The 13,181-nt window shown below is 41.5% G+C and overlaps 1 protein-coding gene across 1 annotated transcript in view; it reads left to right on the top strand.

The window, feature by feature from the left end:
- IGFN1 (immunoglobulin like and fibronectin type III domain containing 1) overlaps positions 1-13,181 on the top strand; it is a 90,173-nt gene that overhangs the window by 36,871 nt on the left and 40,121 nt on the right. The window lies entirely within an intron of this gene.

The raw sequence follows: 13,181 nt of genomic DNA, 5'->3' as shown, positions 1-13,181 counted from the left end.
ACTGAGAAAATAAGAAAAACAAGACCCTTGTTAAAAACATGCAGAATCAAGCAAAACAAATTTCTTCATTTGCCCCATAGTTTTTATTACTATTTTAAAAATAATTTTACTTAATTTTTAATATTTTTTTCAAAGGTCTAAATCTGCCCTCTGAAATTAATCAGTTCTCTATCAGGAGGTGGACAGTGCATTTCATGATGAGTTCTCAATAATTATGATTGTCAACAAATGTTCATTAAGAACCTATAGTAAGACATAAGGCTAAGAGTTGGGAATACATGAAGACAAAAATTGAAACAGTTTCTGCTCTCAGACAACTTCTGACCTCAAATTTTCTTTTTATTTACTTTAACACACACGTTGTTGTTCCTCTTCTCCACCATTAGCATGTAAGCTTTTTTCGAGTAGTGATTATTTCATTCATTGTATTTTATCTATCCTCAGCAGCTCAGTGCCTACCACATCATGGGCTCTTAATAAATGCTTTTTGAGGGTTGACAACCATATTTCCCCCCTTAATAGATTGTAAAGCTCCTGAGGGCAGGGGATGTTCCATTTTTGTCATTGTTCCCCCAGCTTCAAGCACAGTGCCTGGCACTTAGAAGTCGCTTAACAATGCCTGTTGATTTGTTCTGGGTGTTGAAAGAGGGTGGAGCATGAACACAGTATAACACACGATAGGTAAGAAGGGGGCATAGACCAGGAAATCGAGGAAGGTTGGAGGAGGGAAGAACATTAAAAACTGCAGGGGATTGATGAAGGTTTCACAAAGTAGCTGCACCTGAACAGAACCTCACAGGAAAAGAATTCTAATATAAGTGTACACGAGGAGGGAGATATTTCAGGAATACACAGAAGTGAGAAGTGACCTGTGGAGTTTGGAGAACCATTAGCAGCCCAATTTGACTGGAACATAGACTTTGTGAAGGAAGATAATGTAAAACAGAAAGGTTGGTGGGAACCAAGTTGTGGAGCAACTTACATACCAAGCTGAGGAGTTAGTATGTTAAATCACAGAAGCAGTAGGGAGTCACTGAAGGATTTGGAGCTGAGGAGTGGTGATCATAAATGGGAAAACAGGGTTCCGTTACTATAGGCTTTGATATAATTGGAAATTAGGGAGGCATCAGATAGTTTGGGAGGACGTTAGTGCTTCAGTGAATTCTCCAGGTCTCCTTCCAGCAAAAAGCAAAGGGGAGAATGCTAGACTTCAACCTTCTTTTGCCTGTAAATTCTCAGTTCCACAGCCCTTATGTTTAGGACAGCAAGGAGGTCAAGGTTCAGAAGCAGAGGACAGTGGGCATAAGGGACATGGTCAGACAATAGCGTTGATCATCAGGGCCAAGAAACTGAGAGAATGCACCAGATGAATTCTCAACACTTGGTAACTGACCTCAGTCTTGCAGGAAGAGGTACTAACCAGGACTAGTACCTCTTCATGAGGGATAAGGATGATATGATGGTGGTGGTGGTGGTGGTGGTGATGGTGATGATGATGAAGAAGAAGACATATTTCAATAATTCTTTGAGGAATTTTTACTGCATAGCACTGTGAGGTATCATTATTCTCATTTTACAAATCAGGAAAATGAGATTTAGAGGGGTTAAATAAGTCCATGACCTCACAGCTAGTATCAAAGAGAGGATGCAAACCCTCATGTCCTGACAGTCCAGGGAGGTGCTAGAGGCTGAGTCCCAGCACTGGGATTCTTAGAACAAAACATGTGAGAAGATGGCTGATTTGATATCATCAGGGGATGGGGGTGGGTTTAGAAGCATAGCTTAAATACTAATTGTGTTCTCTACTCAGCCCACAATAGAAGGAACAACCTCCCTCCAAGACCTTTGATCCCAAACCCTCAGATGTTCCTTCCTCCGTCCTGGGGGCTAACACCCCTAATGGACAGGAACGAAGAGACCCCTTGAAAAGCTAAGAAAGAGGGAGACAGCACTGTCCTTTGGCTCCAAGCCTCCCTCTCTTCCTCCATCTCTTAGGGCTGACTGCCCATAGCAGTACACATCTCCTCCTAGGTGACTATACACAGAACACATGGCGCTTTGCACTGGTCCGCTGAACCCTTCAGTCTGCTCGCCTGAGGCCTTTTCAGGGTTAGAGCATTGGTTCCAGACTCAAGTTTCCCTCTGGTGCTGAAAGCCAACTTGGTAAGTGTGAAATTGTCTCCTTGGTTTTACAAGGTCTCTCTCTACCTCTTAAGCCTCTGTGGGATCCAGGTTGCTGTCAATTTGTTCTGCTACAGATGGGGTGAGAAAGACAAGAGCCTGGTGCCTCCCTGCTGGGCTGGACCCAGAAAATCAGAGCTGGGGGACTGCTGATTGATGTAGTCTCACAGTGGTGAAGGTGTGTGGAGGGAAACAGCTGTAGGCAGATGGAGTGGGATGCAGGAAGGGAAAGGATTATTTTTCAGTAGCAAAACCTGTGAATCTTAGGAGCAAAGTCAGAAAAAGCCACTGCTATAAGTCAGTGTAACTACATACCAAAAGACAGTCCTTGTATATATAAGCGTGAGGGGGAAAGAACTGAGAATCATGAATTGGTCTTTTCAGCTGGACATAGAGAAGCCACGTCTTCAATTGGAAAGAAAGGACCATGGTCAGGGCAAGGTGATCTTTCTAGAGAAGATCTCATTGCCACAAGCCTTGGCCACCAGGCAGACAGTGTCTAAGGTCAAAATCAGAGGTTCTTAACCTTTTGTCTCATGGACTCCTTGGGAAGTTTGGTGGGGCCTCTGGACCCCTTCTCCCAATATGATTTTGAAATGTATAAAACAAAAACGTATAAAAACACATAAGGTTATAAAGGAAACCAATAATATTAATTTTTAAATTTGACTTAATTTTTTCAATGAACAAAAATCCACTTTCTCTCCCTCTCCTTCCCCATTGAAAAAGAAGGAAAAACAAAACCCTATTTAACAAATATGATCTTGTGGTTTTTCATCTTGTTTCAGTCATGTCTGACTATACGGAAAGTAGAGCAAATTAACTTCTAGTCTTGACTATGTCCAATATGATATATATCGTAATCTGTACTCTGCATCCATCATCTCTCTGTCACTGGTAGGTAGCACAAGAGACAAATTAGACTGAAATACACTAATCAAATTACATTTTTAAAAGTCCCAAATTCAGGAACACCAGGTGTTTTTGAGTCTCTATGCTCCATTGGCCCACAGAATAATACACATAGAGTAGAATTCCCCCACATCTCTGAGGCCCAAATCTCTGAATTTTAGGGGAATCACAGTAACTCAGAGTTGGAAGAGACATCAGAATTCATCTGGTTGGATCAGTTGGTCTGGCTCATTTTTGAGGTTTCTTCCAAAACCCTTTCCCTGCTCAATATTTCTAACAAGGAGCTATCCAGCCTCTTTTTTGAAGACATAAGATATGGCTTTGCATGTGTAAATTAGTATAGGTAAAAGGGAATCAGCAAGTTGAGCAATCAGTGCCCTTCCAAAAAAATACATTGGAGACACTTTTAAGCTTAATTTGCATTATTGACATTTTTGTCATCTCTTTTTAAAGTCAAGACATTCAACAAAACAACAAACCACGCCCTAATTTGTAGTGTTTGTCTGTTTCCAAGGTGTAAAATTTAACCGTTGGTTCTCTGGTCAGCCCTGGAGGGAGCTCACTGTTTCTGTAAGGAGCCAGGTCTACTTGTGAACAACTCTCTTCACAAGGAAGATTTCCTCCCACAGAACTCAAATTTATCTTCCCTCAACTTCTCCCCACTGCTCCTAGTTCTGCCCTTTGGGGCCAAGCTGAACAAGCCTCATCCCTTATCCGCCTGTCAGTCCATCAAATATCTGAGAGCCACTAACATGTCTCTCTAAGATGTTCACAGGGTAAGTAAGCACGCGTATCTCCTTCAAATGATCCTCATTTGGTACAGTCTCTAATCCCCAAACCATTCTGTTTGACCTTCTCTGAATGGGCTCCAATTTATTGATGTCCTTCCTGAAATATGGTAACCAGTGTGAACACAATAATCTTGGTTGGCATAGCTAGGGGATGCATGCACACATGGGACTATGGGCTTTCTGGTTTTGGGCTCCATACCTGTGTTATTGTGGCTTGATCACCATGGTGTGGGGCAATGGTTCTCAAACCCTTTGGTGTTGGGATTCTTTACACTTTTAAAGGGGATTGAGCACTCCTCAAAGAGCTTTTGTTTATGTGGGTTCTATCTACCAATATTTACCACATTAGGAAAAAAAAACTTTGAAATTTTTTTGAAAAAGTTTTGAAAAAACTTGAAATATATATTTGTTAATCCTTTAAAAATAATAAACCTATTCCATAACATAAATCACATGTTTAAAATGAAAAATAACTATTTTCCAAAGGAAAAAAAAAAGAAATTAGAGAGAAGAGCAAAGCACCTTCACTTCTATTTTCTCCTGTCCTGTTGGCAGGACAGTTATTTTAATCCCCATTTACATTTAAGGAAACTGAGCCCCAATGAAATGATTTGTACAGATCAGTAGTTCTGCCTTTCTCTAATGTGTCCTGTAATGTGACTGGAGAAGCGGCAGGTCTGCTGAGGATCCCTTTGTGGGAGAGGATTCTCCTTCTTACTTTCCCTCCTGGGAAGCTGATCTCAAATGTGGTGTTCCCACAGATATCCAGGGACTCTTTCAGAGGGTATAGGCCTTTGTGTTTCCTTACGTTGCTGGGAATTCTCTTGCTGTCCTAAGTCAGCCAAACTAGTTTCATTTCTTGGTCCAGACCTCTGTCCAGATGTTCCTTTGTCTATTTGCCTCAAAGAATAACAAGTCCATCTTTAGAAGACCACATCATTCTTCTCAAGAAGCTATTATAGGGATCTCAAGACAAGCAACTTCCCAAGTCATAGCATCATAGATTTGAGAGATGACAGAGACACCATGTAAGCACATGCGCTCTTAGAAAAATGGCACTGATAGATTTGCTCAACATAGGGTTGCCACAAATCTTTAGTAAAAATAAAAAACTTTGGTATCTGCAAAGTGCAATAAAATGATGAACGCCTGTATAGATCTCATATTTACCTGTTTGAAAACATGCTTGGTTCTCCCAGTGGCTTCCTAGAGCCTCTAAAACTGAACACACATGGCTTTCACTCTGTCTTTCACTCTCTATTCCCTCCCACACTTTTCTTTCTAGCCAAACTAGTTTATTTCACAACATTCCATCTCTGATCTGCATGCCTTTGCCTAGAATGCTCCTTCTTCCTCACTTCTGTCTCTAGGAATCCCTAGCTCTCTTTAAGGCTCAGTTCAAGTATCACCTCCTTCAAAAATCCTTTCTCAACTCCGCTGGGTGTGATTATCTTTGTCTCATCACTTTTTTATTTCTCTTGTACAAGAGATATTGTGGGTTCAGTGCTAGACTATCATAATAAAGCAAATACCATAATCAAGTGAATCACACGAAGTTTTGGGTTTCCCAGTGCATATAAAAGTTATGTTTACACTCTATTGTAGTCTATTAAGTATGTAACAATATTATGCCTAAAAACTGTGTACTTGCTTTAATTAAAAAATACTTTATTGCTAAACAATGCTTTCCAGCTTCTGAGCCTTCAGCAAGGTGTAAACTTTTTGCTGGTGAAGGATCTTGCCTCAATGTCAGTAGCTGCTGACTGATTAGGTGTTTTGCTGAAGGCTGGAATGGCTGTGAAAATTTCTTAAAAGAAGACAATTGGCTCTTCCTTTCGCTTGAAGAAGTAGAAGCCATTGTAGGGTTATTAAGTGGCCTAATTTCAACATTATTCTGTCTCAGGGAATGGGTGACCCCCAAAGAGAGAGGGAGAGATAGGAGAATGGTGTGTTGGTGGAAGTCAGAACAGACACGTTTATCAATGTTTATCAATTGTGGTTTTATATGGGTGGGGTTAGTGGTACCCCAAAACAATTAAAATAGATCACTGATCACAGACCAACACAACAGATGTGATAATAGTAATGAAAAGTTTGAAATATTGCAAGAATGACCAAAATATGACACAGAGACACCATGTAAGCACATACTCTTGGAAAAAAGGGCACTGATAGATTTGCTCAACACAGGGTTGCCACAAACCTTCAATTGGTAAAAAAAAAAAAAATTCAGTATCTGCAAAATACAATAAAATGATGAATGCTTGTATAGACCTCATATTTACTTATTTGAAGACATGCTTGGTTCTCCCAGCAAAATCTAAACGTCTTGAGAGTAGAATATTTGTATTTGTTTTGTCTACCTGGATGCCTGCCATGGTACAAGCTTAATAAAGCTCATTGATTGATTGCTTGATTTAAGGTCCCTTCCAATTTTAAATCTATGATGCTATGACGTGGAAAGTTGTTTGTCTTGAGATCGCTATAATAATGTTCTCTACGATTCCTTCCAGATCAGAAATTCTATAATTTTTATTATAGTTGTTCAAGGTTTGAGGAGCATTAATAGCCTTGCAGAGGCAGCTAGGTAGCACAGTGGATAGAGTGCCGGACTTGTAGGGGGAGGAGGACCTGGGTTCAGATCCTGCTTCAGTCAGACGTTGATTATCTGTGTGACCCAAGGGAAGTCATTTTAACCTTATCCAGCTTCAGTTTCCCCATCTATAAAATGGAAATAATAATAGTCCCTGCCTCACAGGGATCAAATGATCAAAGATCAAACTTAAATGTGCATGTAATGTTAGCTATTATTATCACTTGATCTATGCCTTCTGGAAATTTCCAGTCTAGGATAGACAACTTCATTTACCTCATTTTCTCTTATATATGTCAGCTGGTCTCCTCCACTCTTCCAGGAAAAAAAAAATGTACAGAAGCTCAATCATTTTACTCTCAATTCCTATCTCCTATGGCATGTGTTTCAAATGTCACACTGTGACTCCTAACCCAGCTTGCTTGGAACTTATTGCTCATCCATCATTCAGGAATCTTCTCCTCCTCCCCCGGGAAGTCTCCCTTGACGGAAACTCACTCATCAGGCCATGGAATGCCTACGCTTCCCAAACCCACTCCCCCTACACATTCACTTACCACTCTACTATGAAATCATTTCCTTATTGAGTATGTATTGGAGACATTTCTTCTTATGTATCAGGGCATGAAATTAATTCACTTCTTGCATCTGTTGTTTGTATGGCTTCTCCATGTCTATCCACACAAGTGGATTTTTGCCTGGGAGCCTCTAGAGCAGGGATTCTTAACCTTTTCGGGTCAAGAATGCCTTTGGCAGTCTGTTGAAATCCATGGACCCCTTCTCAGAATAATGTCTTTAAATGAGTAAAATAAAGTACATACAATTACAAAGGAAGCCAATGATATTGAAATACATTTATTAAACCCCTCACCTAGAGAGGGTTGTAGCTGAATCTGTTAGTACAATTCCCACCCTCCCAACCCAGAGCCAGCCAAGAGAAGAATAAAGCCTTGCAGGAAACAGTATGTCACTGCATCACCCAAATGATAACTTATTGGTCATTGAACTAATTCACAGTAAATGACTAAAACATCTTGATCAAAGTCTGAAACAACTGGGAGAAAACTAAAGGAGAATGATTCAGGGGAGTTGTGTGCATGTAATATGTGTGGTATGTCTTTGATTTTTGGTGTGTGTGGTGTGTATTTGGTGGTAGTAGTAGTGGTGTGTGTGTGCGTGTGCGTGTGCATGTGCATGTGCGTGTGCATTTGCATGTGCATGTGTGTGTGTGTGTGTGTGTGTGTGTGTGTGTGTGTGTGAGGGGGCTGGACGTAGCCAGCCTCTCCCCTGCCTGGAAGAAGGTGGCGGGGGGAAGAAGATGAGGGCAGGGCAGGAGTAAGTGAGAGGGGTGGAGGTGGGGGGAATTCTATGACCTACATCTCCTCCCCTTCTCTGTTAGTCAGCAGTCCAGCTCTGAGCCTCCTGCAGGAAACAGCAGCTGGGGCTAAGGAGGAGAGAACTAACAGCAGTCAGGCAGCAAGCCTGTTGAACAGTCGCTCGCGGGCACAGGTAAGCTGGGCATACCTTGTCTCTTGATTCTTTGATCAGTGACTCAGGCTAAAGGCAGGAGAGAAGTGGGAAGTAGCTCTTTTCCTTCTTGCCCCTCCATCACCCCAATTTCTCCTCTGAAAAAGACACTACCAGTCTGGGATAAGCCCCTAGTACTGCAGTTAACACTGTCATACCAAGCCAATAGTGAATGCCCCTGCTGGGCAGATTTTCTGTATGGTACATTGTTGTCTGCTTCAGTCAGTCTTGAGGTTCTTGAAGAAACAATTTCAGTGGGAGACGTTCAATGGAATTTACCCAGTTTTGGAGAGACCAGAGTAGCTCCCTGCAATCTTATTCCCTCCTGGTGCTATGCAGGGTGTTCTTAGGGAGAAGGCAAAGATTACCTTCAAAAAGAAATTCTGAAGGAAGGAACCCACTGCCGGAGGACAACATGAATGCAAAGTCAGGCATTTGTACAATGAAGATGCCTCCTTGTTTGGATGGAGGATCAACTCAGAAGCTGAAAATTGCATATAGAAAAATTGTGAAATACAGGATCTTTTTCTATTTTGGATTATGGTCTGGTTGACATTTACCCCCCAAAAGGGAGGGTATACCTTCAGTGGATCAGTCAGGTACAGGCAAAAGAGATCCTAAGCTATGATAGGAAGCTGTGGGTCCTCTCTTCCATTACTACTAGGTCCACAAGGGGTTAAATGTTTTCTTAACTCTCTCCCTGACAAGTGATTTTAAGGATGGGGGAGAAACCTTGGCCAACAGTCAAGATTTAATGAATTATATAGCTGAATCTGTGGAGAGAAGCATCTGTTTGAGGCTTTTGTCCCTGTCTCCCATCAATGTCAGAGATGTAACCCCAGCTGGAATGGAAGGAGAAGGGAACCTTCAGGATGGAGCTGAGATGGAGGTGGGAGGGTAGAATGGTAGGTGAATCCTAGAGGTAAACTGGGCAGATCCTCTACCCCTTATCTTGTCAAGAAGAGTCTTGATGGGTTTGCATTGAGTCTTTCCCCTAAATTTGGTAGTGAGCAGTTTGGGAGGGAATTCAGTTCTTTCTCTCCCCTATCCATATCTTTTCACTGGCCTTAGTTTCCCCTATTTACCAGAAGGATAAAGTGGTGTTTACTTTGTCCTGAAATTCTCAAAGTATCTTCATCATTTCTCCTAATTCACAGCCCTGGCTATACTCATTGGGAATGGAAACCCAGAACGAAGAGGGATATTTTACTGGTGGATCATCTTCTAGGTCCTAAAGGAGGGAAAAATAGAAATACTGAATACAGGATACCGTACTCACCCTTTTCCCTCACCCCCCACCTCCATTCAAGAAGATCCTTGCATTCATAGAAAATTTGAGCTTTTTGTATAATGTATAGTACATCACCATGTTCAGTTAGTAGCTTAGTAATTCTCTTTTGATGGTGATGGTGATTCCAGTGGCCTCATACTTCTTTCACATGTAGTTCTCGGGCACCTACCAATGTCTTGCTTTCCACCAGAACAGCTCTAATGGGAATGGTTTGCTGCAGGGATAACATCAGAATGCGAGCCAACAGCAGGATCACCTCTCCCCCTCCAACCCCACCCTAGAGCAGAACCAACTAGACTTCTCCTTAATTGGTGGTTGTCCTCCCATCATCCCACCATTCACTACCCCACCCCCCAGAACTCTTTAGCCCTGCAGTGACGTGAGCTTGTGACAACTCCAGAATGCGGTTGGCACACTTTGGCGTTCCAGGGATAGCAGCGCGACAACGGCCATTTTGTGGGGGTTAGCGGATCTTGCTTAGGGTGCTGTTGGGGAGCGTAGATGGGAAAAGATGCACAGGGGTGGGAAGAGTGAGTGGGAGGAGATTATAGCTGTGAAAGGAGAGAAGGCCAATCTGGTGAAGGAATTTTCTCTGTCATGGGAAATTTTGATCTGATGTCAGGGCCTTTGGGTTAGGAAGGGAGAACCAGAAAAATAAGACAGACTGCCCAAGTGGGGTTCAATGACATTAGGTCAATCACAGTGTAAGGTTGGTTTGTTTGAGCGTTCTTGTTCTAGGTCCCCAAAAGCAATCCTCCATCCCATGTTCCTCATAAAGAACCCCCCCCCAAAGGAAACTATTATAATTCCCTGGGGAATCCCATTCCAAAAGCCATTCCTTTGAAGGCTCAGTCTAAGGGATACATTGGGGTTTCAGAAGGTGGAATTATTTGCTCTCTTTCTCTTCCTATGGGTGTGGCCACCATGAGTTGGGATCGATGGTAAGTGAGACAACAGGCTGGAGGATTGTGTAGGAAATACTCTCATTCACACCTGACGCTATATTTCACAATCCACAGAGGGGGAGTAGAGGGATTTACCGGGGTCAGACAGTTCCTGAGCCAAAGACTGCTCAAAGCGGCCAAGAGTCAGAGACTATCTCCTGCAGGCCAATGGATTTGGAAGATTCCAGCCTGGGGTGGGGAGATTTGTATCCTGCTCGAGGGGAGTCTCACACAGTGGGGGAGGAATCAAAAGGTCTATGAAAAAACCACTTTCCCAGTCTAGAGAGGACTAGACTGTGAAACAGCTGGAGAAATTCTGAATTCCCAGAGTTTGTACTCTCCCAGGTTTCTATTAAGCACTCCTAGTTTTCAGGCTGAGTTGTGATGGGGCGGTAAGGTAAGACTGCTTTCACAGAGAAAGCCAGAGATCTGGCCACTGGTTTAAGGCAATGGCGTTCTGAATCTGGAGCCAGTAAACTTAATTTTAAAACTATTTTGATAATTGTATTCCAGTATAATTGAGTTTCCTTTGTAACCCCATGTATTTAATTTTATGCATTAGAAAACATTCTGAGAAGGCCTCCATGGGTTTCACCAAATTGTCAAAGGGGTCTACAGCATAAAATTTTAAGAACCACTTCCCTTAGGGCATTAACCTCCATCCATCCCAAATAATGATTGATATTTCACAGTGAACATTCTGGGTTCCTACATAAGTGCTAGAACCATGGAACTCTAGAATCTCAGAATTGGAAAGGAATTCAGGGGTACCTAGAACATCCCATTTCTTGAAACATGGATTCTCTTTACAACATCTCAGACAAATGATAGTTCAACCTTGCTCCACACAGGTGATGCTCCCTAGAATATAGGTCTGGCAGATCATTGGAAGAAGTAGCACCATGGCAGGTAAGAGAAAACTCATCGCCACTTCATCTCTTTCCATAATGGAGGAAGGGAAAGGATAGACAGCTGAACTGGAAGTGGGAAGAAACATCCTGAGAACACAAGCAGAGAAGAGTAAGGGTTAGAAGCTGAGACCAAGGTGGAGACTGAGAGACAGATACATGGAGGGGGCATTTAGTAGTAGCTCTAAAAGATTGTCAAGTGTTTACATTCATGATGAGGAGATCTTTCCTCATATTAACCCTACAGAATAGATCCCTTTTTGAAGGACTGGACAGAAGGGATTGGCCATATGATTTCATTCTCATTGAAGGAGACTTTCCGCTCTTGCACATAGGAAGCTCATCTTTAATTTGTAGTCTTAGAAAGCTTACCAGGTCCCTGTGTGCCAGCCTTGAACCTAGTTCTTTCAGACTTCGAAGGTGGTGCTCTTTCCACTGTGCTGTCATACTTCTTGAGGTAGCTACTTCAGGTATCAGGGATAGGGACTGGATCTGTGATGTTGGCAGAATAAGGAATTCTCAAGTGAGCAAACTCCCTCTCCAGGTGGGCACATTCTCTGCTAATTATAACCTTAGAGAACTGCCTAGAGCACTAAGTTAAATGACTTGCCAAGGACCACACAGTCAGTAGATGTCAAAAATGGGACTTGGACCCAGGTCTTCCTGGTTGTGAAGAAAGCTCTTTATCTACAGCCTCCTCCATTAGGATATAAGTTTTCTGAAGGCAGGTGGTGACTCTAAATCACCTCTCCAGCCTCATTTCACACCATACCCCTTCAGATACTCTGTATTTCAGTCAAACCAGACTACTGGTTATTACCTCTGTATCTTTGTATATGCTGCCTCCAACACCCAGGATGAATTCCCTTGGCATTCATGCAATTTTGACAAGCAGGGATCTTTCTCTTCCTTCAAGATGCTTTGTATGGCCCACCTGATTCATAAAATCTTATCTGTAGTCTAACTATAAGTTATCGCTAGTTGTTCAAATCTTTCCAGACCCTCCAAGTTCACCTATGCGCTTAACATTTCAGTTATTTCTGTAAAGATAATATTGCATACAATACATTGGAATAGAGAATATAGGATATCATATACTCATATATTATCATCAAATCATAATCTTTATATTATGTCAATTATATTATATTATATATCATGCTGTATCATATATACTATTATCTTATATACAGTTATATATATTATACAATAATAATATATTATTTTATTATAACAATGTTTATTATATTGTATACTATATTATATAAGATACAATAACATACATTTTATTACAATATTATATACAACCTTATATAATGTACAATAATGTACATGGTATGACAGTGCTGTATATTATACGTAGTAATAGTAATGTTATGCTAATATATGCAATATATTATCTAATATTGTTACAATATAAACATAGACTAAGACTGCATACTATTATAGTTATTTGCACATGTCTCTCTCTTTCTTGCTTCCCTAACACTAGATTATAAACTCCTTCAGATCAAGGACTTAGCTGTTTTTCACCTTTTCACCTGTTACTAACTCTCACATTTCTATACTAGCAATTATCTGGGGATCCCAAAACACTCTTCTGGAGGCGGCCTCTTCTTTAGCCACACTGAGTGGGCAGGAGAGGGGCTGCTCTCCCAAGGGACAATGAATCATACTGACTGTACTGTAATAAAAGGGAGAGTATTAGGAGGACGGGAATCCAGTGCTCTACTGTCCAGGCTATTCCAGAGTGTCTTAAGCAGACTGACTTTAGAGATCAGTCAGTCATTTTTTCAGTTGTGTCCAACTCTTCATGATACCATTTGGGGTTTTCTTGGCAAAGATACTGGAGTGGTTTGCCATTTTCTCCACAGATAAGGAACTGAAGCAAACAAAGTTAAATGACTTGCCCAGGGTCACACAGCTAAGAAGTGTCTGAGGCAGGATTTGAACTCATGAAGATGAATCTTCCTGATTCTAAACACAGTGCTCTATCCATTGTACCCCACTTTAGAGATAATGGAGGAATGAAGT

Source organism: Notamacropus eugenii, chromosome 2, assembly GCF_028372415.1.
Source record: "Notamacropus eugenii isolate mMacEug1 chromosome 2, mMacEug1.pri_v2, whole genome shotgun sequence".
Taxonomy (NCBI): domain Eukaryota; kingdom Metazoa; phylum Chordata; class Mammalia; order Diprotodontia; family Macropodidae; genus Notamacropus; species Notamacropus eugenii.
Note: the sequence above shows the minus strand (reverse complement) of the source record. Positions and strands in the feature narration are given on the sequence as shown.